Raw genomic sequence first — 7,194 nt, 5'->3', positions numbered from 1 at the left:
TGTAGGATCATATTCTTGTGTGTTTCTATTGCTGCTAACCATGCTAGGATCACAAGCCGAAGAGATTGACTGGGAGAATTTATCAAACAAGGAGCTTCATGATAAGTTTCAGCAAATGATGACTGAACAGGTGCAAGATGTGCTGAACAATTTTGAAGAGGCCATGGAGAAGATCACTGGCCTTGAGAAGACGTTCGAAACAAAGCTCGATAACAGATTTAATGAATTGCTCGCGCGTCTTCCACCACCACCACCCGCTGCACCTAACGCACCTCTCCAACAACAACAACAACGACTACCTCCACGTCGCGAAATAGACCTTCGCCGAGCGAGCCGTGTTCCTCTTGCATTTGGCCAAACTGTTGGTGCTGCTGTTGATACTTCTGTGGCTCCTGCTACTGCTGTTGCTGGTACCCAGGAGGATGATGAGTATGCGGGCGATTATGAGGATGAGGTTGATCAAAATCAGATCTACGAGCAGCCACCAGCACCACCACCAGCAGGTCGACCTCAGGTATATATTCGTAATGGTAGGCCTGCACCACCACCAACTCAGGTACGAGATGATGTCCATATTCCTAAACTGAAATTGAATATTCCACCATTTGAGGGTAGATATGTTCCTGATATATATCTTACTTGGGAGTTAGAAACTGAACAACGATTTACATGTTTACAATATCCTGAGGAGAGACGAGTTGCTGCTGCTGTTTGTGCTTTCACTAGTTTTGCATGTGTATGGTGGTCTGAACATTGTAGATTATATCCTATTCCAACTACTTGGGCTGCTTTGAAAACTGCTATGCGTACGCGTTGGGTTCCACCATATTATCAACGTGAATTGCTTCAAAAATTGCAGCGTTTAAGACAAGGAAAAAATTCTGTAGAAGAATATTATCAGGAATTACAAACTGGCATGATTAGATGTGGTATTGTTGAGGAGAATGAAGCTATGCTTGCACGTTTTCTGGGTGGATTAAATAGAGAGATTCAGACCATTCTAGACTATAAGGAGTATACTAATATCACTCGTTTATTCCATCTTGCTTGTAAAGCTGAACGTGAAGTGCAGGATCGACAAGCATTGGGGCGAACTAACTTTTCTGCAGGCCGACCTTCATCATGGACACCACGTGCATCTTCTACTTCAACTGCACCAGCACCTCCATCCAGTGCCACCTCCAGCCGTGATACAAGAAAACAGGCACAACCACCATTATCTGCCAAGAGCACACCTGCGGGGCCTGCACAGCGTTCTTCTTCTTCCATGGCATCAACAGGGCACACAAGTGATATTATTTGTCGTCGTTGTAAGGGAGGAGGTCATTATGCGAGGGAATGCAAATCTCCGCGTGTGATGATTGCTACTGCGGATGGTGGATATGAGTCCGCTAGTGACTATGATGAGGAGACATTGGCTCTTATTACACGTGAAGAACATGGTGGAGATGATTCTGATCATGAGACGCAATACATGGTTCCTGAAGACGCTGACAGGTATGAATGTTTAGTTGCTCAACGTGTTTTGAGTGTGCAGGTCACACAAGCTGAGCAAAATCAGAGGCACAATTTGTTCCATACCAAGGGAGTTGTGAAGGAACGTTCTGTGCGCGTCATAATAGACGGAGGGAGCTGCAACAACTTGGCTAGCATGGAGATGGTGGAGAAGCTTTCTCTCACCACAAGACCACATCCACATCCTTACTACATCCAATGGTTCAACAACAGCGGCAAGGTTAAGGTAACACGTACTGTTCGTGTGCATTTTAGTATCTCTACATATGCTGATTATGTTGATTGTGATGTGGTACCTATGCAAGCATGTTCCTTATTACTTGGTAGACCATGGCAATTTGATAAAAATTCTGTACACCATGGTAGAAACAATCACTATACTCTTGTTCATAAGGATAAAAATATTACTTTGCTTCCTATGACTCCTGATTCCATTTTGAAAGATGATATTAATAGAGCTAATAAAGCAAAACAGGAGACGAATAAGTGTGAAAATCAGATTGTGGCAAAAGAATTTGAGCAACAAATGAAGCCTAATGATAAACCATCTTGTGTTGCTTCTGAAATTAAATTGAAAAGTGCATGTTTATTTGCCACCAAATCTGATATTGATGAGCTAGATTTCAGCAAATCTGTTTGCTATGCTTTTGTGTGCAAAGAGGCATTATTTTCATTCGAGGACGTGCCTTCCTCTTTGCCTCCTGCTGTCACTAACATTTTGCAGGAGTTCGCTGACGTCTTTCCACAAGACGTGCCACCGGGATTACCGCCTATTCGAGGGATTGAGCATCAGATTGACTTAATTCCCGGTGCTTCACTGCCAAACCGTGCACCATACCGTACCAATCCAGAGGAGACGAAGGAGATTATGCGCCAAGTACAAGAGCTTCTCGACAAAGGTTATATACGCGAATCCCTTAGTCCTTGTGCTGTTCCTATTATTCTAGTGCCGAAAAAGGATGGTACATCACGTATGTGTGTTGATTGTAGAGGCATTAATAATATTACTATTCGTTATCATCATCCTATTCCTAGGCTAGATGATATGCTTGATGAATTGAGTGGCTCTACAATATTCTCCAAAGTTGATTTGCGTAGTGGCTACCATCAAATTCGTATGAAATTGGGAGATGAATGGAAAACAGCATTTAAAACTAAGTTTGGATTATATGAGTGGTTAGTCATGCCTTTTGGGTTAACTAATGCACCTAGTACTTTCATGAGATTAATGAATGGAGTTTTACGTGCTTTCATTGGACGATTTGTGGTAGTTTACTTTGATGACATATTGATTTATAGCAGATCTTTGGAAGAACATTTGGAACATTTACGTGCTGTTTTTATTGCTCTACGTGATGCACGTTTGTTTGGTAACCTTGGGAAGTGCACCTTTTGCACCGACCGAGTATCTTTTCTTGGCTATGTTGTTACTCCACAGGGAATTGAAGTTGATAAAGCCAAGATTGAAGCTATTGAGAGTTGGCCGCAGCCCAAAACTGATAGAGGCGAGGGTCCCGATCTTTCGATGAGATGATGGATATCGCTTTGGTGGAAGTCGACTTTGACGATCCGACTACGAACGTGCGAGGACGTCGCGCCTTAGCAATCGCTAAACCAACTCCGAGAGGTTATTGACCACGCCGGAGCACGATCAACCTGACCACGAGGGTCTGTTTCCTGCGAGCAAACGAAGAACAAGCAAGAAACTAAGATTGCAATCTGGATATTGCGAATATAAGATGAAAGCTTTATTGATCAAGGTGGGGTTCTGTGACGCCTTTGTCTGGTCGTTGAACACAAACGAAGTACGCGAAGTTGCAGCTATGGCGAACTTTCAATCTAAACAAAACCCCAAAGTCTAAACGATGCCCTAAGGGCTGTATATATGGAGGAAGAGGGGGGGAATTTCGTGGCCCTTGGTGGAGGGGTCCGAAATCAACCCTATCTCTTGTTTCCCCACACATACGGACTCTAAAAATAGCCTATACTTATGTATTTCGAAATTACATGGGCCTGGCCCAATAATAAGGTGACGCAGCACCTAAAATAGCCTCGGGACGAAATTTATGAAGTGGCATCTTGTATATTTCGTCCAAGGCTTCATGCACCCATTATGGTGGCTTCAAAGTCCTGAAATCATCACTTGTAACTCCGTTCTTGTTTTCCTTGCGCATGCCATCATCTCCATGCTTGTTCTTGCTCCAATGTTCATCCTTCTCCAAGCTAGGCCCTTCATTTGTAAGAAAAACAAATGTATCCAATTTAGGCAGCATCATATTCTCATGAATATTAGAATCATTACCAAGAAACGAAAGTACCTGGTAATTTAGTTGGCGTGCACGAGCTCTAGTAATTGGTCCAGTATGTATAGCAGCAGGGGCTGTGGGTGTAACAATTGTATTGATGTCCTCATCATTGCTTCCTATGACCCCTGATTCCATTTTGAAAGATGATATTAATAGAGCTAATAAAGCACAACAGGAGAAGAATAAGAGTGAAAATCAGATTGTGGCAAAAGAATTTGAGCAACAAATGAAGCCTAATAATAAACCATCTAGTGTTGCTTCTGAAATTAAATTGAAAAGTGCATGTTTATTTGCCACCAAATCTGATATTGATGAGCTAGATTTCAGCAAATCTGTTTGCTATGCTTTTGTGTGCAAAGAGGCATTATTTTCATTCGAGGACGTGCCTTCCTCTTTGCCTCCTGCTGTCACTAACATTTTGCAGGAGTTCGCTGACGTTTTTCCACAAGACGTGCCACCGGGATTACCGCCTATTCGAGGGATTGAGCATCAGATCGACTTAATTCCCGGTGCTTCACTGCCAAACCGTGCACCATACCGTACCAATCCAGAGGAGACGAAGGAGATTATGCGTCAAGTACAAGAGCTTCTCGACAAAGGTTATATACACGAATCCCTTAGTCCTTGTGCTGTTCCTATTATTCTAGTGCCGAAAAAGGATGGTACATCACGTATGTGTGTTGATTGTAGAGGCATTAATAATATTACTATTCGTTATCGTCATCCTATTCCTAGGCTAGATGATATGCTTGATGAATTGAGTGGCTCTACAATATTCTCCAAAGTTGATTTGCGTAGTGGCTACCATCAAATTCGTATGAAATTGGGAGATGAATGGAAAACAGCATTTAAAACTAAGTTTGGATTATATGAGTGGTTAGTCATGCCTTTTGGGTTAACTAATGCACCTAGTACTTTCGTGAGATTAATGAACGAAGTTTTACGTGCTTTCATTGGACGATTTGTGGTAGTTTACTTTGATGACATACTGATTTATAGCAGATCTTTGGAAGAACATTTGGAACATTTACGTGCTGTTTTTATTGCTCTACGTGATGCACGTTTGTTTGGTAACCTTGGGAAGTGCACCTTTTGCACCGACCGAGTATCTTTTCTTGGCTATGTTGTTACTCCACAGGGAATTGAAGTTGACAAAGCCAAGATTGAAGCTATTGAGAGTTGGCCGCAGCCCAAAACGGTCACACAAGTGAGGAGTTTTCTTGGCCTCGCTGGATTCTATAGGCGTTTTGTTAGAGATTTCAGCACCATTGCTGCACCTCTCAACGAGCTTACAAAGAAGTATGTGCCTTTTGTTTGGGGTACCGCACAGGAAGAAGCCTTCACGGTATTGAAAGATAAGTTGACACATGCTCCTTTACTCCAACTTCCTGATTTTAATAAGACTTTTGAGCTTGAATGTGATGCTAGTGGAATTGGATTAGGCGGTGTGTTATTACAAGATGGCAAACCTGTTGCATACTTTTCTGAAAAATTGAGTGGGCCTAGTCTGAATTATTCTACTTATGATAAAGAATTATATGCTCTTGTTCGGACTTTAGAAACATGGCAATATTATTTATGGCCCAAAGAATTTGTTATACATTCTGATCATGAATCTTTGAAACATATTAAAAGTCAAGCTAAACTGAATCGTAGACATGCTAAATGGGTTGAATTCATTGAGACTTTTCCTTATGTCATTAAACACAAGAAGGGAAAAGAAAATGTTATTGCTGATGCATTGTCTCGCCGCTATACTATGCTTTCACAACTTGACTTCAAAATATTGGGTTTGGAGACCATCAAAGATCAATATGTGCATGATGCTGATTTTAAAGATGTAATGCAGAATTGTAAAGAAGGAAGAATGTGGAACAAGTTCGTCGTTAACGATGGATTTGTGTTTCGTGCTAACAAGCTATGCATTCCAGCTAGCTCCGTTCGTCTTTTGTTGTTGCGGGAGGCGCATGGAGGAGGATTAATGGGACACTTTGGCGTGAAGAAGACGGAGGACGTACTTGCTACACATTTCTTTTGGCCAAAGATGAGACGGGATGTTGAGCGTTTTATTGCTCGATGCACTACATGTCAAAAAGCTAAGTCACGACTCAATCCTCATGGTTTATATATGCCTTTGTCTGTACCTAGTGTTCCTTGGGAGGATATATCTATGGACTTTGTTTTAGGTTTACCTCGAACAAAGAAGGGGAGGGATAGCATATTTGTTGTCGTGGATAGATTCACGAAAATGGCAAACTTTATACCATGTCATAAAAGCGATGATGCTGTTAATGTTGCTGATTTGTTCTTTCGTGAAATTATTCGCTTGCATGGTGTGCCAAATACTATTGTTTCAGATCGTGATACTAAATTTCTTAGCCACTTTTGGAGATGTTTATGGGCTAAGTTGGGGACTAAACTGCTTTTTAGTACTACTTGTCACCCCCAAACTGATGGACAAACTGAAGTAGTCAATAGAACGTTGTCTACTATGCTTAGGGCTGTTTTGAAGAATAATAAGAAAATGTGGGAGGAATGCTTGCCTCATATTGAATTTGCTTATAATCGTTCATTGCATTCTACTATTAAGATGTGCCCTTTTGAAGTTGTGTATGGTTTCCTACCTCGTGCACCTATTGATTTGTTGCCTCTTCCATCTTCGGAGAAGGTTAATTTTGATGCTAAACAACGTGCTGAATTGATTTTAAAAATGCATGACTAAGGAAAACATTGAGCGTATGAATGCTAAATATAAACTTGCTGGAGATAAGGGTAGAAAACATGTTGTGTTTGCACCTGGAGATCTTGTTTGGTTACATTTGCGTAAGGATAGATTTCCTGATTTGCGCAAATCAAAGTTAATGCCACATGCTGATGGTCCCTTTAAGGTGTTAGAGAAAATAAATGATAATGCATATAAACTTGAGCTGCCTGCAGATTTTGGGGTTAGTCCCACTTTTAACATTGCAGATTTGAAGCCTTATTTGGGTGAGGAAGATGAACTTCCGTCGAGGACGACTTCATTTCAAGAAGGGGAGGATGATGAGGACATCAATACAATTGTTACACCCACAGCCCCTGCTGCTATACATACTGGACCAATTACTAGAGCTCGTGCACGCCAACTAAATTACCAGGTACTTTCGTTTCTTGGTAATGATTCTAATGTTCATGAGAATATGATGCTGCCTAAATTGGATACATTTGTTTTGCTTACAAATGAAGGGCCTAGCTTGGAGAAGGATGAACATTGGAGCAAGAACAAGCATGGAGATGATGGCATGCGCAAGGGAAACAAGAACGGAGTTACAAGTGATGATTTCAGGACTTTGAAGCCACCATAATGGGTGCATGAAGCCTTGGACGAAATGTA

This window comes from Triticum aestivum, chromosome 2A (genome assembly GCF_018294505.1).
Source record: "Triticum aestivum cultivar Chinese Spring chromosome 2A, IWGSC CS RefSeq v2.1, whole genome shotgun sequence".
Classification (NCBI taxonomy): Eukaryota; Viridiplantae; Streptophyta; class Magnoliopsida; order Poales; family Poaceae; genus Triticum; species Triticum aestivum.
This window is presented reverse-complemented; position numbering follows the sequence as displayed.